The sequence below is a fragment of the Sus scrofa genome, chromosome 3 (genome assembly GCF_000003025.6).
Source record: "Sus scrofa isolate TJ Tabasco breed Duroc chromosome 3, Sscrofa11.1, whole genome shotgun sequence".
NCBI lineage: Eukaryota > Metazoa > Chordata > Mammalia > Artiodactyla > Suidae > Sus > Sus scrofa.
The window spans coordinates 53,796,222-53,821,519 of record NC_010445.4 but is presented as its reverse complement, the minus strand read 5'-3'; the positions used below and the strand labels follow the sequence as shown (position 1 = coordinate 53,821,519).

The 25,298-nt window shown below is 43.0% G+C and overlaps 1 protein-coding gene across 1 annotated transcript in view; it reads right to left on the bottom strand.

Annotated features, from left to right (window-relative positions):
• The window catches only part of CHST10 (carbohydrate sulfotransferase 10), a 94,743-nt gene extending 77,725 nt beyond the window's left edge, over positions 1-17,018 (bottom strand). The window contains exon 1 of the mRNA XM_021087174.1: positions 16,750-17,018. The gene's annotated coding sequence lies outside the window, so the exon portion shown is untranslated. The remainder of the gene's footprint in view (positions 1-16,749) is intronic.

Genomic DNA, 25,298 nt, shown 5'->3' with positions numbered 1-25,298 from the left:
CTTTGCAGAACAGATGCTGACTCACAGACATTGAAAAACTTATGGTCTTGGAGGAGACAGTTTGGGGGGTGGGAGGATGTGCTTGGGCTGTGGGATGGAAGTCCTATGAAATTGGATTGTTATGATCATCATATAACTACAGATGTGATAAATTCATTTGAGTAATAAAGAAATAAATAAAACATAAAAAAATTTTAAAGAAGAAATTTTGAAGCTGAAACGTCCAATAACTGAAATGAAAAGTATCTCAAAAGGGGTCAAAAGAAGTTTTGTGCAAGCAGAACAATCAGTGAACATAAAGAAAGAACAAATGAAATGATCAAGTCTAAGGAAGAGGAAAAAAAATGAAGAGAAATGAACAGCACCTAAGAGACTTGTGAAATATCATCAAGTGGACCAACATAGGCATCGTGGGAATGTCAGCAGAAGAGAGAGAAAGGAGCAAAATGAGTAATTCCTGAAAACTCCCCAAATTTAAAGAACTGAAATGGCTATAAATGAATCTATAAATCCAAGAAGCTCTAAAACGCCAAGTAGAAGAAACTCAAAAATACTCACACTGAGATGCATTATCATCAAAATATTGAAAAGCAAAGATGGAGAGAATCTTAAAAGGAGCAAGAGAGAAGTGGCTGACTCATCCCATACAAGGGATTCCCAAAGAGATGACCTGTCAATTTCTCATCAGAAACCCTGAAGCCCAGAAGTCAGTGGGTTGATACAACCAAAATGCTTAAAGGGGGGGAAATGTCAACGGATAGCTTTTGTTTTGTCTTTTCGCCTTTTCTAGGGCCACTCCCACGACATATGGAGGTTCCCAGGCTAGGGGTCTAATCAGAGCTGTAGCCGCTGGCCTATGCCAGAGCCACAGCAACTTGGGATCCAAGTTGCATCTGCAACCTACACCACAGCTCATGGCAATGCCAGATCCTTAACCCACTGAGCAAGGCCAGGGATCGAACCCACAACTTCATGGTTCCTAGTTGGATTCATTAACCACTGAGCCACGATGGGAACTCCTCAATGGACAACTTCATATCCAATAAAATGATCCTTCAACAATGAAGGAGAAATGACATTCCAAGCTTTTAAAAAGCTGAGGGTATTTATTAAGACTAGACCTTCCCTTCAGGAAATGGTAAAGGGAGTCCTTCAGGCTGAAATAAAAGGAAGATAGTAACCTGAAGCCACATAAAGAAATTTAGGGTAAAAGTAAATGCATAGGCAATTGTGAAAGCTACTATTACTGTAATTTTGCTTGTAGCCCAATTTTCTATATTCTAGAGATTCAAAATACAAATGCATTAAAGGAGTTCCTGTCGTGGCTAAGTAGTTAACGAATCTGACTAGGAACCATGAGGTTGCGGGTTCGATTCTTGGCCTTGCTCAGTGGTTTAAAGATCCAGCATTGCCGTGAGCTGTGGTGTAGGTCACAGACGCAGCTCAGATCTGGAGTTGCTGTGGCTGTGGTGTAGGGCCAGCAGCTACATCTCAGATTCAACTCCTAGCCTGGGGACCTCCATATGCCATGGGTGCGGCCCTAGAAAATGACAAAAAACAAAGAACAACAATAAAAAAACAAATGCATTAGAAATTATTCATCTGTTATTATTGGGCACATAATATACAATGATGTCATCTATGGTATAAATAACAGAAAGTAAGGATGGAGCTGTATAGTAGAGTTTTGTATGCTACTGAAGTTAAATTGTTATCAATTCAAATTCAATTTTTAGAGCTTTGGGATATTAAATGAAACTCCCATGGTAACCACCAAGAAAATATCTATGGACTATATATATATATATAAAGAATTGAGAAGAGAAGCAAAACAATTCACTACCAAATCTCAACTAAAAATAAGGTAGTAATGCAGAAAAAAGAAGCACAAAATAACTATAGGCATACAGAAAACATACTGCTTTTCTGAAAAATGACAGAAGTAAATCTCCCCTTATCAGTAATTACTTTAAGTGGAAGTGGATTAAACTCTTTAATAAAAAATACACAGACTGGCAGAATAAATAAGAGTTCATGATCCAACTATGTACTGTCTATCAGAGACTCACAATACTTCTAAGGACAAATTTGAACGTAAAAGGATAGAAAAAATAGTTCACATAAATGGTGAATCAAATACGGCTGGAGTGGCCATACTAATATTAAACAAAATAGATTTTTAAAACCTTATGAAGAGGATCTCCTTGGTGGCCTAGTGGTTAAGAATCTGGCATTGCTGCAGCTGTGGCTCCACTCATTTTCAACCATGTGGGTGGACCTAGAGAGTATTATGCTTAATAAGACAAGTCAGAGAAAGAAAGATCCTCTATGTTGTCACTTATATGTGGAATCTAAAAAAAATGTATATAACAAAACAGAAACAGATTCACAGATGCAGAAAATAAACCAGTAGTTACTGGCGTGGGGAGGAAAGAGAAGAAGGGCAAGAGAGCGGGAAGGGATTAAGAGATAGGAACTATGATGTGTATAAAATAGAGAAACAACAGGGATATACTGTACAACTCAGGGACTATAGCCATTATTTTGTAATAATGGTTCTTTCAAAACATAAACAAAATTGATAAACTACACTGACCAAATAAAAAAAGAGAAGACACAACTAACTAAAGTCAGAATAACGGTGGAAGTATTACTATAAACCTTACAGGGGTGAAAAGGAATTATCAAAGGATACTATGAACAATGATAACCTAAAAAAGTAGATGACCATTAGAAAAATAGACAAACTTCTTGAAACACAAATGCTCTAAACCAACTCAGAGAACTAGAAAACCTCAACAGAAGTATAACAAGTACAAAGATTGAATCACTAGTCCAAAACCTTCCAACAAAGAAAGTTCAGGAACAGGTGGCTTTACTGGAGAATTCTACTAAATATTTCAAGAAAAATTAATATCCATTCTTCTCAGAGTTCCCAGTGTGGCTCAGCAGGCTGAGAACCCAACATAGTGTCCATGAGGATGTAGGTTTGATCCCTGGCCTCACTCAGTTAAGGATCTAGCACTGCCACAAGCTGTGGCATATGTCACAGATGTGGCTTCAATCCAGCGTTGCTGTGGTTGTGGTGTAGGCTGTCAGCTGCAGCTCCAATCGGACCCCAGCCTGAGAATTTCCAAATGTGCAGCTGTAACAAAAACAAACAAAATCAATCCTTCGCAAACTCTTCCAAAACACTGAAGAGGAAAGAATACTTCCTCACTAATTTTATGAGTCCAACATTAATTTACATTAAAATGAGAAAAAGATACCACGAAAAAATAAAATCAGACACATAGCCTTCATGAAGATAGATGCAAAAATCCTCAACAAAATATCAGTAAATTGTATCCAAGAGCATTTTTAAATAGCTCTTTACTATGACCAAATAGTAATGCAAGAGTGGTTCAACATAAGAATATCGGTCAATGTAATACGTCACTTAATAGAACGAGGGGAAAAAAACACATGATCATCATCTCAGTTGATGTAGAAAAGACACTTGACAAAATCCAACACCCTTTCTTGATTTAAAAAAAAAAAAATCCGGAGTTCCCGTCGTGGCGCAGTGGTTAACGAATCCGACTAGGAACCATGAGGTTGCGGGTTCGGTCCCTGCCCTTGCTCAGTGGGTTAACGATCCGGCGTTGCCGTGAGCTGTGGTGTAGGTTGCAGATGTGGCTCGGATCCCGCATTGCTGTGGCTCTGGCGTAGGCCGGTGGCTACAGCTCCGATTCAACCCCTAGCCTGGGAACCTCCGTATGCCGCGGGAGCGGCCCAAGAAATAGCAACAACAACAACAACAACAACAACAACAAAAACCCCAGCAATCTGGGAATATAGGGAAAATTCCTCAACATCATAAACATATTTACAAAAACTTCACAGCTAAATTACCATCAATGATGGGAGACTGAAATCTGTCCCCCCAGAATAAAGAACAAAGGCAAGAATGCCCAATTCCTCTGTTATTTAACATTCTACTGGAAGTTCTAACCAGAACTACTGGTCTGCAGCCAAAATAGAAAGAGCCGAAACTATCTCTTTTGCAGATGATATCATCCCCTAGATAAGAGTATCCCAAAAAATACACAAGAAAGCTATTAGAACTAATAAATCCAATAACGTTGCAGAACACAAAGTTTGTCTCTTTGTTGTTAGGGCCACATCCACTGCATATGGAAGTTTCTGGACCAGGGATTGAACACCAAATCCTTCAATCTACTGTGCTCGCTAGGGATCAAACCCATGCCTCCGCAGCAACCAGAAACACTGCAGATGGATTCTTAACAACACATTGCACCACAGCAGGAACTCCAAACTGGCACATGCACACTGTGGTATATGAAATGCCAGGCCAGCGGGGACCTGCTGTATAGCACAGGGAAATCTATCCAATATTCTGTGATAAACCATATGGAAAAAGAATGTGAAAAAGATTGGATGTGTGTACATACATAACTGAATTACTCGGTTGTACAGCAGAAATGATCACAACAGGAAATCAACTATCATTCAGTAACACTTTCAAAAATGAACAAAAGAAGGTGCAAAGTATACACAAAAATCAGATGTGTTTCTATACACATCGGCTACATTTACGCTGTTATTCCAGGAACTATGAAAGGATGTTCAATTGTGTCTTGGGCCATTTTCTGTAAACACTGAAATAATTGTAATTAGTGTGGCTCTTTTCATCTATAAACAGTGGCTTACCCCAACAATTTCTAAATGTTTTACCTTTTATTTCTAGGACAATCCATGTATTTTCCTTTCTCTTTCATTAGGTATTGAGGCTTAAAACTATGTGGCACACCAGACCCTTTCTCAGCATCTATTTCCAGAGAACCCCACTTGGACAATGTTGGATTACTGAATTGTATGACGTTTTCAAGCCACCCGGTTATGACATTCTTCAACATCCCTAATCCTACTGGCTTCAAAACATCTTGCCTTGCATTCCCTCCAATTTACAGCTGGTTGAGAGCTGTCAAGCTACATCACAAAAAAAGAATTTATTCAAGGGACCATATTAACAAAGGGCGAATGTCAAATCTACCGAAAAGCAAATATATGTGTCAATTTTTGTTTTAAAAAAAAGCAAGCTTTGGTCATAAATTTAAGGTAACATAGACCTTAATTATATCTGGTTTTATTGATTTAGAAAACAGCAATACTATCAAAATATTCATGTGAGTTAGAACTTTATTGTATAAGGAGAGTTTTTTCTTCTACACTAAGGGGTGCATGTACAACTTTGATGGAGCCCAATAGCTTCAAGCTTGTTTGGGTGTGATGGACCTCTTGGGATATTTATTTATTTATTTATTTGCTTTTTTGAGGCTAGGGGTCTAACCGGAGCTATAGCTGCCAGCCTACACCACAGCCACAGCCACGCCAGATCTGAGAAGTACCTGCAGCTACACCACAGCTCACAGCAACACTTTACCCACTGAGGCCAGGGATCGAATCCAAAACCTCATGGTTTCTAGTCGGATTCATTTCCGCTGTGCCACAACAGGAACTCCAACCTCTTGGGGTATACAGACATGGCCCTTTGAGCCAATTAATGCCAGAGTTCTTGGTCTGGCTGATCCTGTCTTCAAGAAAGGAGAACCCACCTTTCTTGAAGGAACATTTTTTTAAATTCCATTTTTGCTTGTCTATATTGTTTTTATCTATATCATTTTGATATAGTTGGTTTGCAGTGTTCTGTCAATTTTCTTTCTTTTTTGTCTTTTAGGGTCGCACTCGTGGCTTATGGAGGTTCCCAGGCCAGGGGTCAAATCGGAGCTGCAGCTGCCGGCCTACACCACAGCCACAGCAAGGTGGGATCTGAGCTGCGTCTGCAACCTACCCCACAGCTCACAGCAACACCAGATCCTTAACCCAGAGTGAGGCCAGGGATTGAACCCACATCCTCATGGATGCTAGTCAGGTTCATTAACATGAGCTTCCCCGGGAACTCCACAGTGGTCTGTCAATTTTCTATTGCACAGCTAGCAATCCCACTCTGGGGCATATATCCTGACAAAACATTCCTTGAAAAACATACATGCACCTGTATGTTCTCTATTGGTTTTAAATGTATCATTTGTATAGATGCTTCGGCTGTTCCTCTGGGGATGGCATCTTACATAGCTTATTGTAGTCCTGTGGTGTTGGCACCGGAACACACGAAGTGGAGGTAGCTTACCCTTCCCACTTGATAATTTGCTTTAAATAGTACAACTATATATGCTGAAAACCTTCTCAGATAAGGTAGTAATTTTTGCTTCAATCTGCAAATACAAGTTAGAAACTCAAGGCCAGAAGGATATTTGTATTGTATTTACTCACATTTTTACTCTTTGTATTCCTTTCTTTTTCAGAATATGAGTTTCCTTTTCCTATCATTTCACGACTGATTGAAGGACTGCCTTAGCCACTCTTAACTAGCTTTCTGGTCTTCTTTTGAGCTCAGGCTCCTGAATCAGTCACAATATGGCTCTGGGATGTACAGGGGGCACAGACTGTGGGAGATCCTAGAACTCACACAGAGGGGTCTGAACTTGACCCAAGAGACAAGCGTGAGAGCTCCTGAAACAGGGTTTTACGCAAGCCGTGTTTCATAGTGATCATCTTTATCTATGTAAATTCATATTGTGGATAATTGTTCCTCTGGGAGACCAACTGGAAAGATTGTAAGAATTTCAGTAAATATTGAAGCCCTAAGCCAAGATGGAGCTGGGGGAAAACACAGCAACATGTTGAGACCATCGAAAGGGAAGAAACCAAAATGTTATAGGCATTTGATTTTGAAAAAGAAACAGGAGGCACTTCTGGCCCCTAGTCTCATCTCTAGGAAAAGTTGTGTTAGACCCAATCCAGGCTAATTACTTGTTCTCTACTAATTGTGAACAGTGTATGGAAAGAAGGGCACACAAAGTCCTTTTCAGAAACTGAAGGCATCATGTTATTAGCCAAATCCCTTTTGATTAAAAGAACGACATGCTCTTTGTCCTCAATGGGGGATGAACACTGAACATGTACAAACTAGCAGAAAGGAGGTCTTTATTGCTTTGTTGTCCAATCAAGTCCTGAAAAAGACTGAGAGGGCACTCAGGGTTTTGAACTAAGTGCTGGGAAAATGGCCTTGGCCTTTTCTTCCTGGAAATGTACCACTCGACCTTGACTGCCAGGTTGTATGACACAAGAAAGCACAGACACTGGAGAGGCTCCCTTGGAGCCTAAAGTCCATGACTGTGACCTTTCACTTGCATGTCCAGAAACTGTGCCTCTGCGAGAGCAGAGCCAGCTGCTGCTCACAGCACTCAGTGCAGTCCATGCACCTTGCTGCAGGTCAGCCACTGTATGTGAAGGATGCTGTGTGAGGACCCTGGGGGAGGGGGGAGTCTCTGACATCACTTGAGGGACCCTATGCCACACCAAGGTCCACACAGCATCTTGTGAGCAGAAATGGGGAAAGAGGAGAGACTTCAGTGGGCTGCAGAGGTCAGCACAAACATGCAAAACAGAAGCATATTTGATTTTTTTCTAATCATCAAATTTCTTTGAAGTGTAAAGGTAACATTAAAATTCTTAAAAGGTTCTGGTTATAATAAACAGTGCTATTTTTAAACTGAGATTTGCATTACCATGTATTTGCAGTTATAGTGTTGTTTGAAAATTGTATCATAATGGTAGTTCCTCTCGTGGCTCAGGGGTGAATGAATCCGACTAGGAACCATGAGGTTGCAGGTTCGATCCCTGGCCTTGAGCTGTGGTGTAGGCTCGGATCCTGTTGCTGTGAGCTGTGGTGCAGGCTCGGATCCTGTGTTGCTATGGCTCTGGTGTAGGCCAGCGGCTACAGCTCCAATTCGACCCCTAGCCTGGGAACCTCCATATGCTGCAGGAGCATCCCAAGAAATGGCAAAAAGACCAAAAAATAAAATAAAATAAAATAAAATAGTATCATAATATATTTAGATGGAACACAGGGTCTATAAGGAAATATACTGGGAGAACTTGTTATTAATGTCTTTGAAATAAAGTTTAAAAGTATATTATGTAGGAGGAATCTAGAAAGATAGCAGAGGAGGAAGCACCAGGAATTGGTCTCCCCACCTAGGAAACATGTACACTGGCAGAATCTCTCTAATGCAACTAACTAGGAACTCTGGAGTCTATTGAAGGCTTGCAACATCCAGGGGAAGACTCCCACAATACATTGTAGTTAATTTGGGTCAATTTCAGCTCCTAGCACAGTAGCAAGTACCAATCTCCTATTCCCCTGCTCAGGGCAGACAGCAGTTTACATGCTTCCTGAGCAGTTTGAACACAGCTTGCAGGAGCCATGATGGGCAAAAAGGACCCTGTTCTCCAAATATTGGAACTCTCTCCTCTGATCGCTGATTGCTGCTTCTGATCACAGAGTGAAAAGAGACAGGCAGTGACCGTGGTTGTTGCCCCTCACCTCATGGTTGAAAGCCCCTCTCTTTCTGGCTGAAGAGACATCCATGAGATTCAGAAGGACGGTGCCGTTTCCTCCTCTTTGTTTTACTCTTTCCCCCTTTGGGGAGACAGACATTGAAGACTAGGATAGTAAAAAACAATTACATATATGAGGAAAATACAAAAGTCACTACACAACCCCAAGATAAGGTACGGACTCAGAAAAGACTTGAAGAGACCTTATATTTATCCTCAAGCTGGTCCCCAGCACAGAGACACACACACACAACTTTGAGGAAGGGGGAGGATCTGATTCCTAGAGTTACCACAGTATTTGATTTAAATGTCCACTTTTCAACCAAAAAAAAAAAAAAAAAACACCATGCATGCAAACCAAACCAAACCAAACCAAACCATATATATATGACTCATGCAATGGAAAATAATAAACCCCTGACACTGTCCCTGGGAAAGAGGTAATGACGGATCTTCTAGACAAATACTTGAAAACAGTTATCTTAAAGATGTTCAAAGAACTAAAAGAAGATACAGAGAAAATCAAGAAAATAACGTATGCATAAAATGTACATGTAAATAAGATCGAAAACCTAAAAAAGAAATCAGGAACTGAAAAGTACAATCATTAAAATTTAAAATTTACTGGAAGGATTCAAAGGTGATTTTGAGCAGGCAGATGAAAGCATCAGTGAATTCAAAGATAAGAGAATGGAAATTATCTGGTCTGAGGAAGAGACAGAGAAACAAGAGAGATTACAGAAAAACAAAGAAAGCCTACAGGACCTGCAAGATACCATAAAGCTGACCAATGTATTTCTCCTGGTGGGAGTCCTAGAAGAAGAAATAAAGGGACAAAGACCAGTTGAAGACAGAATAGCTGAAAACTTGCAAAATTTGATGAAAGACGTCATCGTAACCATCCAAGAAACAAGTAATTCCATGTAGAATAAACTCAAAGAGATCCCCACTGGAACACATCACGCTCAACCTGTCAAAAGGCCAAGACAGAAAGAGTATTTTGAAAGCATCAAGAGAGAAGGGACTGAGCACATCCAAGAAATCCTTAATAAGATGATCAGCAGACTTCGCATCAGAAACTTCAGAGGCCAGAAAGCAGTGAGCTAATAAAATCAAAACATAAAAAAAGAAGAGAAAAGAAAAAGTGAAAACCGTCAACTGAGAATCCTTCTTTCAGGCAAAAATGTTCTTCAAAAATGAGGGAGAGATTAAGACATTCTGAAGTAAACAAAAGCTCAGGGAACTCAATACTAAACTGCAAGAAATGCTAAGGGAGTCATGCAGTTTGACATGAAAGAATACTAGCCAGCAACCTAAAGCCATAGGAGGAAATAAAGATCTTAGGAAAGGAAAATAAATGAACAATTATAAAAGCTAGCATCCTTGTAACGATGGTGTGTAATGATGATGTGGAACTTCACTTTTTTGTTTTCGACAGGATTTGAGACTAGGATGCTTTAAACAAAGTATTAGTCCAGAAGACAGTATGATTGTAACTTTGGTTGGTAACCCCACATTCTCTTTTCTTCCTAATTGAAGACACTAATGCAGTAAACATCATACCATTTTATATGTTTAGCATATTATCTATAAAGATACAATTTGGTAACTTCAACAACTAAAAGGGGTGGAGACAGAGTCATTAAAGGAGCAAAACTTTTGTTTGTTCCTGAAGTTAAACTGGAATAAATTCATCTTAGTATGTTATATCTTTAAAATGGTAAATGTAATTTCTGCAAAAATCACAAACAAAATATCTAAAGAATATATAGAAAAGGAAATGAGAAAAAAAGTATTTCCTCACAAAAAAAAAATCCAATTAGGAGTCTCATCATGGTGCAGCAGAAACAAATCTGACCAGGAACCATGAGGTTGCGGGTTTGATCCCTGGCCTCGCTCAGTGGGTTAAGGATCTGGCATTGCCGTGGTGTAGGTCACAGACGCAGATCGGATCTCATGTTGCTGTACCTATGGCATAGGTCAGTAGCTACAGCTCCGATTAGACCTCTAGCCTGGGAACCTCCATATGCCATGGGTGCAGCCTTCAAAAGACAAAAAAAAAAAAAAAAAAAAAAAAAAAAAAAGCAACTAAACACAAAAGAAAACAGTAATGCAGAAAAAGAGGGACAAAAAACTATAAGGCATATAAAAAACCAATAGCGAAATGACAGAAGTAAATCCCTCCTAAGAGTAATCACCTTACATTAAGTGGATTAAACTTTCTAATCAAAAGTCAGAATTGGCAGAAGGATTTTTTTAAAAGTATATGATCCAACTACGGACTGTCTACCAGAAACTCACTTTAGATCTAAACACAAATAGGTTAAAAGCGAAAAGATGGGAAAAGCTCTTTCATGCAAATAGTAACCAAAAGAGAAGAGAGATGGCAATACTAAAGGAGTCTGTGAGTTTTCCAGGAGTCATGTGAATTCCAAAGATTTTTTTCCCTCTTTAATCATGTTCTTTTAAGGCATTGTGTGCTCTGCAATTTTCATGGGACATTGTTAGCAATGGATGTGTCCTTTCTTGCACATTATCTACTCTGCATTCTCACAATAAGTCTCTTCTATCAAATGATTCAAGTATAAAGAGACTTTCTAGAAGAGTACATTAACCTTTGAAGTTAATCAATTCCGTCGTTCATGGGTTATAGCAGTGGGAGAAAACTTATGTACCCATATATTTCCTACTGACTGGGGTGGGGGGCAGTCACTGTGGTACGCTTACCATCAGCCACAGTTAGAAAGTAACACCAGGTCTCTCCCTCCAGCAGAGGGAAGGGAAGGGATGGGCTGAGTGACCCTATCTAGAAAACGGCCTTTCTGAAGAACAGACTACAACATCGAGTCTGAGGGAGGGCCTTTTCTTTTTATTCAAAGCACTGCCTCTTAGCACATCACTCACTGAAGAGTCAAACAAGGACAGAACCATGCTGCAGTTCCCTGAGAGTGCACAACAGGGGATCCTCACACTTTGGGAGAATATTGGCAAGACCCTGGAGTAAGACTCTAGAGATCATTAATATGACCCTTGTACGTTATTATTTTATTGGTGAAGAACTAAATACTAAAGTACTTCAAGAGGCCTACATGATGGAAAAAAATGATGTTTGCTGTTCACACAGCTTAAACCACGACTTATGTTGTAGAGAGATTCATCACAACAATGGCTACAGTTTGGAAAAGATTTGTGTAATGCGACTGACTCAGACCACCTCAGAATTTGGTTATTCGGACTCGCTGGAACCTGTTTTCTTAGCTCATTAAGAGGGTAATTATTAGTTGACCCTTGTCTGCCCTCTAAAGTTCGGTCAAATAAATGTCCAACTTTGTAACTTAAGCCAATTTAATGGTATGATTTGACTGGGTTTAGCAGGATGAATATAGAGAATTTACTCTTGACTATTCTAAAAGTGCCTCATTTTGTTTCATTTGGTGAAATGATAGCTGCTTTGTAATTTTGCAACATTTACTTATACTTTAAAACAATTGTTTCTTGAGTCCTCCAAAGAGTCTTACAAACCATCTCTAACTTGAAAGAAAAAAAAAATGTGTTTTAATGGGCAAGAAAACTTTGATTTTTCACATAAGGTAAGAGAAAACAAAACAAATATCAGACGCACACTTGCCATGCTCATTCCCATGTGCCCAAGAGGAAAATGAAAAGAAAGACGACGTCAAGACAATGGGTGCTACTATGGGAGCTGTCATTCAAGATTTGGAATTTTATCTTCAGCAAAGTGAGGGTAAAATCCTCTCTCTCTCAGCAGCCTATAAATAATTCACATTTTTGTCAAAAGACTCTCCTTTAAGAAATGCCAAAAATTGATTCCAATGAGAAAAGGAAATACAATTCATGATGAAATGGAGGAGAAAATGCACATCGATGATTTAATTTATCTTGTCACGTTTTATGTCTAGATAGCGAGTGTATCAAGGAGGTGCATGCTCGATGATGAATAAAGACAGGCTGATGAAAACACAGACAGCTAGGTGTGGAAGCACAAAACAAAACTGCCTCTGAGAGTTGGAGCCCCATCTCAGATTGTCTTCCACTATTTACTCTCTTGAATGAAACATGCACATGGATTAGAGGCTATGCTTTATCTAGATGAACCCTCTTGAACATACATGAGTAAACAGAGTCCTACAATCATGAACTCACCCACATTTAGAGGACCTAACTTTATCACATGAATGGATGAAGATTCCCAAAGATTATTGGACCATCTTATGTTAAGCTAGTTGGAAAGCCATCAACTAAGTTCAGCAAGATATCCAACGCCTCTCCCATATTTGACACGAAAAATATCAGGGGCAACAGAGTTAAATCAAGGGACTTAATATACATAACCAATGTGCAGCCAGGTGTGCCACCTGGGCATTTTCCTAGGAAGTCTTCTTTTTTAAGAAGACTATTTTCAGCATCTTACCAAAGCCTTGCCAACCTCTGCCAAAGGTCTCAGAGAGATAAGCTCCTCCTATGTTTCTCTATCAGGCAAAGTCAAGGATATCATGGTGTTTGTGCTCCTGTTTTACTGGGTGGGGGGAGGATGAGGGCCCCATTCAGATATCTCACACACCCTGTCCCAGATGTTGGAGGGAAAGAGGCTCAGAGCCAGAGGCAGCACTCGTCATGGTCCCTGCAAAGGCCACTGTCTTCAACCACAGTAACAGGAAGAAAAACAAAGGAAAGTGAGCAACCTGGAGTTTTGTCATCAGCCCTAGAATCCTAAGATCGGCAAATAGCTTTTTTTAAAAGGCAATTTTCTTTCTTTCTTTCTTCTTTTCAGGGCCTCACCTGAGGCATATGGAGATTCCCAGACTAGGGGTCTAATCGGATCTGTAGCTGCTGGCCACAGGTACAGCCACAGCCACAGCTACGTGGGATCCCAGATGAGTCTATGACCTACACCACGGCTCACAGCAATGCTGGATCTTTAACCCACTGGGTGAGGCCAGGGAGCAAACCTGGGTCCTCGTGGATACTAGGCGGGTTCATTAACCACTGAAGCATGATGGGAACTCCTAAAGGCAATTTTCTCATCTTCTATTTTCTTCAACAGAAAGATTCGATAAATTATCTATTGTTTTCATCTTCAATTTCCCAATATTCAACCTAAAAGACCGTTTATGTCTAGACATGGAGAACAGACTTGGGTTGCCAAGGGGGAGGGGGAAGGAAGTGGGATGGATGGGGGGGAGTTTGGGGTGAGTAGATGCAAACAACTGCGTTTGGAGGGGATCAACAACGAGGTCCTACTGGATCGCACAGGGAACTATACCCAACCTCTTGGGATAGAATATGATGGAAGATAATAGCAGAAAAAGAATATATATAAGGATAGATGAGAGATGAGAGATAGATGATAGATAAACGACTAGGTCGCCATGCTGTACAACAGAAATTGACACAACACTGTCAGTTAACTATACTCAAAGAAAACATTAAAAATAAATAAACAGGAGTTCCCGTCGTGGCGCAGTGGTTAACGAATCCGACTAGGAACTATGAGGTTGCGGGTTCAATCCCTGCCCTTGCTCAGTGGGTTAACGATCCGGCGTTGCCGTGAGCTGTGGTGTAGGTTGCAGACGCGGCTCGGATCCCGAGTTGCTGTGGCTCTGGCATAGGCTGGCAGCTGCAGCTCCGATTAGACCCCTAGCCTGGGAAACTCCATATGCCGCGGGAGCAGCCCAAGAAATAGCAAAAAGACAAAAATAAATAAATAAATAAACAAAATTCTGTGTCCTCATACTGTAAAGGTTTTCTCAGTGTTAATGATGAAATGCTGGCCAAACTCCCAGGGGGGGAGACTAATTGACAGTGGCAATACCCTGAGATCCTGGGTTTTGCTCTATCACTGTCACTGGGTCACTTCTCATAGAAGGTCCTGACTACTTCAGAAATGCTCAGACAGTACATTGCGTTAAGGAGTAGAGTGTAAGGAAATACTTTTCCTGATGCTTTTAAGCTATTCACAAACTGCTACCATACATCTACCCATGGAAATGTATTTCCTTGGAAGACTGTATTTATGTCTGGGCCCCCCAAAAACAGATGAGAAGATGACTCCCACCTCCCTAATGCCTGCTGGGGAGATTTTCTTCTCAGCTTGTCCTCAGGATTTGGCAAAGGAAAAGAAATATTAAATATTAATATGCTGTCTGACGACTGCCCCTACTGAAGAAAACGGTTGTTCCAAACCACCCATGAAACACAGGAACAGTTCTATTAAAGAAGGATGGTTACTTTAGTTTGGGCTAGAAGAGAATTAGTCTAAGAATTCCATGGTTATAGATTCTGATCAAAAGATACAGGGAAAATGTTAGTTTCAGATGATTACTAAGAAGAAGATTTTCTTTAGGTGCTCTACAAAGATAGCACGTACACAGTAATCATGATTTAATTGTGGATTAGTACCATTGGACAATGTCTAACATTTCCACTTGAGAATTACACAACTACCACCATCCACATCTAAACAAAGGGGCGAAGAGGTAACTCTTCCACCTGGATTCTTGGGATGTTGTGTATAAAAAGGAGATAGATGAATGGGAATGTTGGCATGGCTGTAACGCTGCAGTACACAGGAAACGACGCCAGGGGGCCTCTTCCATCTGTCTGGAAGAGGAAAGCCCAAGAGATCACCCTTGTGCTGTGGGCTTCTTAGATGCTCCTAGAAAGCTGCCAAAGGGAGTTCCTGTTGGGGCTCAGTGGAAATGAGTCTGACTACTATCCATGAGGACACGGGTTTGATCCCATTGGCTGTGGCTGGGGGGGCTGGAGGCTCTCTCCCTGATTCAACCTCTAATCTGGGAACCTCCACATTCTGCAGGTGTGGCCCTAAAAGTAAAAAAGCTGCAAAGAACCAACGTGCCCAGAGTGTTCCATACACTTCCAAAGCAGAAGAGAAGAGAATGAATCTCTCCATATTGTTAATTAGGATCTCAAAGGAGTCTCGGTTTTGCATTGCTACTCTGTGATATATATCAAACATCATTTGTCATGAAAATACATGAAACTAGATTTGATATGAATAAAAGGGGAAAAGAGGTTTTGGGGGTTGGAGGGTTGGTTCTCTTTTGCTTTTATTTTTGTTTTTGTTTTGGCCACACCAGCAACATGTGTAAATTCCTGGGCCAGGGATAAAACCACTGCCACAGCAGTGACCTATGGCACTGCAGTGACAGTGCCAGCTCCTTAAACCACTGCACCATAAGAGCATTCCAAAGAAGTATTTCCTATTAAGGTAAATTTCTTTTATTACCAGAGTAATATAACATGCCTCCTTCAAAATGCAAATCTGGTATATGTTCATCATCAAAGGAAGAAGCAAAGAATGTTCAGTATTTAAATGTGAAGGAAGGCCTATGACAATCACACTGTAAGCCACTGGCTAATGAGTGTCATTTTGCAGTATCTTTATATTTCCTCCAGGTAACTATTCCTTCTTTCTTTGAAATAAAAAGGATCCTAAAAGGTAGAGTAAATCTCAAGAAATATCACTGGGAAAACTTGTAGAGTTGAACCTTACATGCTATAGAAATGGAAGCTTCTTCTCAAAGTCATGGAATTCAGAATTAAATCCTGTAATTAAGTGAGGAACTGGGGTTCTACTACTGCTTCATGGTAATTGAATAGCTGCAGTACATGAGTTCAATCTTCCTAAATGGTGTGTTACTATCCAAATATGCATGTTATAACCAATTTTTAAATTTTGCAATAACTATACCCCCTTGCTTGCTTCAAACCATGTTACAAATACAATTCTTTGAGAGAGAGGAATATGATTTTACAAGCCAGCAGCTCCTCCTCATTAAAAAAAATTAAGAGTCTCCAGGACCTGGGGAGAGGACAGCAGCCCACAGGCAGAGCCCCAGCCCTACGCCATGGCGCCCAAGCCCCCCTCCCCAACCCTAAAACCCCGTTTTTTGGTCTCAACTCAGTGATCTGCCACCGAGCTGACTGCAGCTTGGGGAGGCTGAAGTACAGCAGAGGCCACAAAGTGATCCCCAGAGCTCAGGCTCCCAGCGGCCACAGCTCCCAGGCTCAGGCCACCAGTGCCCCCTGCCCCACCCAAACCCGGACCCCTCCTTTCCTGTCTCTGGTTCTCCACACCTGAACTTTGGGGGAGCTCCAGCCGACAAACGTTCTGACGACTTGCAGTGAACTCCGGCCCTGGCCACCCACCGGCCGGGGGGAGGAAAAGGAGGTAGGCAGGCAGGGAAGGGGAGGGAGCCGGCCTCCAGCGGGGTCGGGGGAGGGCTGTGGCCGGACACCTACCGGCTCTCAGAATCGTCCTAGCTGCTGCCTCCAGGTGGGGTGGAGAACTGTGCTCCTCTGTGGGAACAGCCTCTGCTGTGCCCTCTGCTCCAATGTAGCCGCTCGCGTGCCCCTGGTCAGGGTGGAGTCATGCCGCCAAGGCCGGCGGAGGCGGAGGGGGGGGGGCCTGCAGCACCTCCCCCTCCTACCCCTCCCGCGGCCCAAATTAAAAAACAGCAAAAAGCACCTCATCACCACCTGGAAGCCCTGTGCGGCTGGCGGAGGGCACAGCGTGAGGCTCGCGAACTCAGCAGGCTGGGCCCAGGCTGGGCAGAGCTGGGAGGCGGGGCCTGGCTTAGGGGAACGAGGTCCTGCAGCTGGTTTTCGCTGGGCTCCAGCTCTGGCTCACGCAGCAGCCTCTGCTGCCGCCTCTACATTCCCCCTCAGGCGCCGTCACTGCCGGGGCTGCCACCACGGCCGCCTCCAACGGCCTCCACCGGCTCTGCCGCCGCCGCCGCCTCTGCTGCCGCGCCAGCAGGGGCAGGAGCTCTGAATGGCTGCCAGGAGGGCTGCTGGCAAAACCTGACACTCCCTCCCGCCCCAGTTCCCCTCCTGCCTCTCGCCTCCCACCCACCTCCTCACAACCCCCCCCCCCACCTCCTTCCTAATGCAGCCCTGGCCACTTGGAGGCACAGGCTCTAAGGCTGGAGCTGCAGCCAGTGAGTGCACTTCCAGCTCTCCACACTCTGAGCTGGTCGGCCCGGTCTTCCTTTTTTTCTGCAACGTCACAAAAATAAATAAATAAGAGGGAAAAAAATAAGTTGATTTAAAAGCTGTTTTCCATAAATGTTCTACAGATGAGACTTCAGTTCATATAATTGAACTTCCAAAAAAAAATACAGAACACACATTTTTATGAAAAAGGCCGTGACCAGACCTACCCATCTCACTCTCTCCTACTGTGCACACAAACCAGGCTTAAGTACAGCTGGAGTACCAATCAGTAGGGGGATGAGGGAATCCGGGGGAATTAAAGCCCATAGCTTGGGAAGAAAAAAAAATTGAGTTCCTGTCGTGGCTCAGCAGAAACAAATCTGACTAGCATCCATGAGGACACAGGTTCAATCCCTGGCCTCACTCAGTGTGTTCAGGAGCCGGCATTGCTGTGAGCTGTGGTGTAGGCCAGAGGCTACACCTCAGATTCAACCCCTGGGAATCTGGAAACCTCCATAGGTCGTGGGTACAAAGCCTTTCAAGGACTTTCAGGAAGCAGGGGAGAAGGAGAGAGATGATATACACAAAAGGGGAAGCAGGGGCCATGAACAAAGGGGCATAAATTAGCTTACTGGGTCCCCACTTGTATTTAAATGAAAAGGCCAGGTAGGGTTTACTTGGTGGAGAGCTGGTGGGTAGTTTAGCACTGGAAGCTGCCTGGAGAAGCACAGGCCAGGTAAGCAGCAGTGAGCTGACCCAGCCTGGATGTAGGGCGGAGTTACACCAGCCTGTGCATTCCAACCTGAAAAGGGATGGAAAAGTGATGGAGGAATTCCCATAGTGGCTCAGTGGAATCAAACCTGACTAGCATCCATGAGGAGACAGGTTCAGTCCCTGGCCCCACTCAGTGGGTTAAGGATCTGGTGTTCTGGTGAGCTGTGGTGTAGGTCGAAGACACTGCTTGGATCTGGTGCTGCTCTGGTTGTGGTACAGACCAGCAGCTACAGCTCCAATTCGACCCCTAGCCTGGGAACTTCCAGATGCTGCCGGTGTGGCCCTAAAAAGACCAAAAAACAAAACAAAACAAAACAAAACAAAAACAAAAAAAAAACAATTGAAAAACAATTGAATCCATCTATGAGTGTGTTCCTAACTGAAGATGAATGAGATAACCATTGTGCAGTCTTGGCTCTCAGGCAGAGATGACTAAGGATAGAAACAGAAGGAGCTGGGACATGAGAGTTCTGGCTCTGGGGTCAGTTGAAAGGAAGTGTCAACTCTGGCACCTGCTAGTGGAGTGGCCCCAGGCAAGTCACTTAACACATCTGAACCCAGCATTCTGTGTTGTAAAATAAAGAAGATAAAATCTACCAAGATGAACTCTTTGTAAGAGGATAGATTATGTGAGCTATGTGTCCATATATCTCTGAGGAGCAGTGGTTCAATATTCCTTAATTCACTGTCAAAAGAGACTCTGTAGAACATGCAAGGACTAAGGAGACTCAACTCTCCTTGACATGTTCCCACACAGTTGTTAATAAACAGATACATATTGAGACGTAGATGATAAAATGGGAACGTTGTGGGAGAGGGAGGAAGAAATGGAGTCTCAAATGGTCCCTCTGGGAGGCTGGGGTGGGAAAGGAGAGATTACAGGGGAGAGGGAGGAGAGGGGCCAGGAGGTCTGAGGTGAGACCCCTTGGTGGCAGTGAAGGTCAATGCTTAGGAAGAAGCTGGCAAGATGGGGGCTGACAGGAGGTCTGAGGTGCTGCTTTTGCCCATCTAGGGCTCCCTTGAGGAGGAGCCAAGGGCCCCGCACATTCCCTGGCCTTCCCAGACCCCAAGAGCTCACTGTCCTCAAGCCCTGAGTGAACCACAGCTAAAGGTCTTGGGTCCATAGGTGACAGTGACCCTGGCTCAGCTTGGTCCACACTCAGAGAAGCAGTCTCCTTGTCAAGAGGGTGTGGCCCCATGCTCACCACACAAGAGATTCTTCTGCATTTGAGAAGGACTGGGATCAGAGATTGCGTGATTGTGCCATGACCTGAGTTCTTGGCCTTCCTCCAAAGATAGAAATGGCTAAGAGGCCAGAAGGAAAATTCAGGCAAGGCTTTCCTGGGGCCCCTGTGGCAGCAGAGGGGAGCAAATACAAACACTAGGCTCCTTTGCTTGTTGGATCTCTGGCTGTGGGGGAGGTAAGCTGGTTCCTTATATGGGGGGAGGGTAGAACAGATCCAGGGGTGGGGTCAGAGGGGTGGCTTGGATGGTCCACCACTCCTTCCGTGGTATTGGGTGCCGTACCCTGCTTTTTCTCCCAACAGCCGCTTTTGCTCTCAGCTGTTCAGAAGTGGCAGCTGGGGTTTTAGGTTGTTTGCATCTCCTTGCCTCAACTGCATTACACAACTATTTTTAGACCCTTATAGTTTCTTTGTATCTTTTGCTCCAGGAGATGTTTGTGCTGGTGCAAGCATTGCAGCAACGGCAACAAAGGATCCAAGCCTGTCTCTTTCAGACAGCATTAGAGATTATGAACATTGTTGTAATTAACAAGAAGGGAAGTAGCAGGCACCCAAGATCATGACTGTTCAAATACCTGAAGGACCAGAGCTGGTCAAGTGGTCAAGTGTGCATGTCAGGCTTCTGGGTGGAGGAACCATGGACACAAGCCTAAGTCCCTAAGAGGCAGATGGGGGGGGAGGGTGGATGAGGTTCCAGTGGGAGGTTCCAGTCTCTCATCCCCTTCTTGGACAAAAGCAACTGTCACACTTCTGCTGACACCATTGAAATCTTTAAGATTATGCTCGGTTCCACATATTTTTAAAAGATGTCGTTACATGATAACATTTTTGTACATTTTTTGGGTTACCTGACGAAGGTTTGGTAGAGTATTTGGAAGAACTTACAGAGAATTTATGATTAATGATTATCATGTCCATATACTGTCAATTTTTTTTTTTTTTGTCTTTTTTAGGGATGCACTCGCGGCATGTGGAGGTTCCCAGGCTAGGGGTCGAATTGGAGCTACAGCTGCAAGCCTACACTACAGGTGCAGCAAGGTAGGATCCGAGCCACATCTATGACCTACACCACAGCTCATGGCAATGCCAGACCTTAACCCACTGAGCAAGGCCAGGGATTGAACCTGTGTCCTTATGGGTACTAGTCAGGTGCTTTAACCACTGAGCCATGATGGAACTCCACAAATATTTAAAAAAAAAAAAAAAAAAAAAAACCTTGAATATAGCACAAGATGTTGTCAAGGACATTGGAGGTTGATGCAAAGAAAGGGATGAGGGGTGGGAAGAGGGGAACATGGCCTACTCAGCATGATCCAGGCATGGCTGGCAACTTCTCCATCAGGGGTGCTCCATATGGTGTTCTTGGGAGCCTGGGGGCCCTTGTAAACCTTGGTTATCTAATACCTGAAACCTAAAGTCTGAAACACAGCAGATTTTCTGCTGTCCTCTCCAGGACTGTGTCCCAGAGGAAACCTCTATTCCCAGATAAAGCATCTGCTGCAGCTTCTGGATGAGGGGCACATTTTCCAGATGAATTAGTGTTTGTTGAGATTTGTGGTTCTTATTATAGTTTAAATGTCAAACATCTTTTTTTTTTTTTTTTTTTAATTTTAGGGCCACACTCACAGCATATGGAAGTTCCCAAGCTAGGGGTCCAAATGGAGCTATAGCCACTGGCCTACACCACAGCCACAGCAATGCGGGATCTTAGCTGTGTCTGCAAACTACACCACAGCTCACAACAATACCAGATCCTTAACCCACTGAGCAAGGCCAGGGATAGAACCCACATCCTTACAGACACCCGTCAAATTCCTTTCTGCTGAGCTGTGATGAGAACCCCTTTAAACATATTTCTAAAATTGTTGTGCACTTTAAAAATAATTTATAGCATAATTTAAACCACTGAAAACCTCTTATGCATTTTAGATATACATATATACATATGCATATATATGCTATATATGTATACAATGCATATATATACATGTATATATGTATATATGTGTTGTATATATAAGGATATATATGTATATATAATTAAATTCTCTATATGGTATATATCAGTTAATTGATATAAACCACTTGTCTTTCAATAGTAGAACCTACCTGTATCAGCACAGTTGGCCTTGCTCTTAGGAGGCCTGCAGAGGGGCAGCAGGTGCATTGAAAGCAGGGCCTGCACCCGAGGCCCCCCTCTACCCCACCTTTGGGCAGGACTCCCAGTAACTTGCTCGACCTTGCTGTGCTTTCTGCTTTTGGAAGATGCAACTCATAGGAGTTTTGATAGAAGTAACTGAAACTGTGATTTCCCCCCTCTCCTTTCCTGAAGTGATCCATTTAATGGTGCCTTAAAAATCATGTAAGTAGTATGGCATAAATGACAAAGAAAAAGAAAATTTTCCTTTCAGGAGTAGGAAAATAATGTAAGAGGGGATTTCAGAAGTTAAACCAATCCAAGTATAAAATAACCACTTTTGGGAGTTCCTGTCGTGGCGCAGTGGTTAACGAATCCGACTAGGAACCATGAGGTTGCGGGTTCGGTCCCTGCCCTTGCTCAGTGGGTTAAGGATCCAACGTTGCCATGAGCTGTGGTGTAGGTTGCAGATGTGGCTCGGATCCCGCGTTGCTGTGGCTCTGGCGTAGGCCGGTGGCTACAGCTCCGATTTGACCCCTAGCCTGGGAACCTCCATATGCCGCGGGAGTGGCCCAAGAAATAGCAAAAAGACAAAAAATAAAATAAAATAAAATAACCACTTTTTTTGAATCTCTCTGTCATCTAAAGGACCCACAGCTATTTTCCATTAGCTGAAATTTTGTTCCAATAATAATAATAACAACAACAACACGGAGTTCCCATTGTGGCTCAGTGGTAATGAATCTGACTGGTATCCATGAGGACTTGGGTCTGATCCCTGGCCTCACTCAGTGGGTTAAGGATCTGGTGTTGTTGTGAGCTGTGGTGTAGGTCACAGACATGGGTCGGATCTGGCATTGCTGTGGCTGTGGTGTAGGCCAGCATTTCAGCTCTGGTTTGCTCCTAGCCTGGGAACTTCCATATGCTGTGGGTGCAGCCCTAAAAAGACAAAATAATAATAATATTATTACTAATAATAATAACAACAACTTAATACCTAGGTCTATCCCTACATTGGCAAGTATCTATGAAAATCCATTATGGCCTTGGTACTTATATATTTCTATTTTTTAACTTTTAATCTTTCCTTACTCTGAGCTATCTGAACAAAGCAGGCACCATGGATTTCTTATGTACAAAACACAATTTATGGTATAATCTAATAGTAACAATACTGTGGGGTGAAATCATATTTTGTGAGTGAATTGGCAGGAAATAAAATCAAAGCAATATTGTACAAGCAGGTAAAGTACAACTTGGCAGCTGAATGACTGGTTTCCCCATTCAGTGTGAGTGGACCAAAAACCTCCACTAGGTCCCTGAGTGGGGCTGCCTCTGGCCCTGTGAGTGGGCTTCCCAGCAAGCAGGCATCTGTAAGCCTTTCCAAAGCACTCCCATCACTGAGGAAGGCTCAGGGTTATGGAGTTGGTGTGGGAATGACAAGTGGACATGGACTGGGTTTGTGTCAAGAAGTCAAGAGGAAGGGTTAATGGGTGAATTATCACTTTACACACCCCTCATCTTTCTATTAATATTTTTAATACAAATCAAGAGAATGTTCTCATAGGAGAAACTTACCCTCTGTTAAAAAAAATGAAGTATATGCAAATAAATGTGTTTCTCAGTGGAGAATTTTTTTTTAAATCTGTATATGAATTGCAAACTATACCTAATTTAGCTGGATACAACAATTTTTCATTAAACATTAAAAATTAACACTGCTTAATAGACAACTTCTGAGGGCTGTGTAGAAAATGAAATCTTTGTTCCATGTTGCTTTAAATATACTCAGATACTTGAATGTCAGTGTACCTCTACCTAAACAAATGTGCATTTGTTCCTCAATGAACAAATTAAATGGAATCAGTTTGGGCAAGGAGGATTCCACTAACATGATATTCAGGACTTATTATTGAAATGGCCTAAAGTGATATTTTTCTTTAAAAATATGTGGCAATTTCCCTTCGTGGCTCAACAGTTAACGAACCAGACTAGGATCCATGAGGACATGGGTTTGATCCCTGGCTTTGCTCAGTGGGTTAAGGATCCAGCATTGCCGTGAGCTGTGGTGTAGGTCACAGACTTGGCTCAGATCCCATGTTGCTGTGGCTGTGGTGTAAGCTGGCAGCTACAGCTCCAATCTGACCCCTAGCCTGGGAACTTCCATGTGCCAGGAGTGGGGCCCTAGAAAAATAAGCAAAAAATAATAAAAATAAATTTTAAAAATATATGTGGTAAGAGTTCCCATCATGGCTCAGTGGTTAACGAATCCAACTAGGAACCATGAGGTTGTGCGTTTGATCCCTGGCCTTGCTCAGTGGATTAAGGATCCAGCATTGCTGTGAGCTGTGGAGTAGGTCACAGATGCAGGTCGGATCCCGCTGTTGCTGTGGCTCTGGCGTAGGCCTGTGGCTACAGCTCTGATTAGACCCCTAGCCTGGGAACCTCCATATGCCGCAGGAGCGGCCCTAGAAACAGCAAAAAGTAAAAAAGACAAAAAGAAAAAAAAAGAAATATATATATATATGGTATACTTTAGGACTTCCCTGGCGGTGCCACAGGTTAAGGATCTGGCATTGTCACAATAGCAGCTTGGGTTCTTCTGAGGTGTCTGAACACTCCTGGCTCCCCTCCCCACCTTTCCCGAGGTGACCCTGAGATCAGAAGTCTGGGGGAAGGGGTGCAGTGGACAGCTGTGTGCAGCCTTGACTTATTTTGCCCATTGTGCCCAGGCCCTGACTGGCTCATTCTTTCTGGTCTGCGTTTACCCACTTCTATGCAATTTAACACAGGGATTCAGCACAGGTCATGGGGAGAGCAATTGGCCTGGGTAGCACTGGGCACCCCCTTTTCTTGCAGCAGCTGTGTCCTTTCCCAGGGTGAGGGGAGGAGATGCTGAGGAGGCACTTGGGCCCTGAACACCAGAAACCACCAGATTGCAGGGTGGACTTCTCCTGGGGCCCTGGGTGCATTTTCCAAGAATTCTGGGTTCCTCTAGAAAGCCTTTTCTTATACCTTCTGTCTAAATCCCACCTCACAACTAGAGAAAGCTAAATCACCTGCTTCTCCCTTTCCTTTTTTTTTTTTTTTAAATTTCAGCACAGTTGCTAATATATCCTAATTCAGTGGCCTTTTTTTTTCTGGCACTGATTATTCCAGGAAGAGCTTCCACTCTCAAGGAAATTTCTTAATCTCTTCCCTGAACTGCTTCAGTCTTTCTCCTTTTACCTCTCCCCTTTTTGGTGCATAAAAGTGAGATTTTTGGGATTAGAAAATAGAAATTCTCCTCACGCTCTCCCCCACACCGCCCTCACTAGAATGTGTGCGGGCAAAGCTTAGCAGATGTTGGGCCCCCTATCTGACTATGGATACAGTGTAAGTGTCAGGTCCCACCAAGCCCCACCAACCACATGGTTCATCTTCGTAGGACAACAGCCCTTCTCACCCAGCCACACTGAATGAGTTCTGAGCACAGCCAGCCATGGGCATAGTTCTGTCTTCCATCTGAGAAAGAGTGTAGGGAGAGAGGGAGGCCCGGAGGGGTGAGAAATGTGATGGCGCCAGGAAATCCAGAATGTGCGGGACATTAGGTTCACAGCAAGGCTTGGATTTCAGACCAGCAAACACAGCACGAGCTGATACCTTCTGCATGCAATTCCACCTTCTCCATGCCTTTCATCAGCCAGGCGAATTGTGAGAGG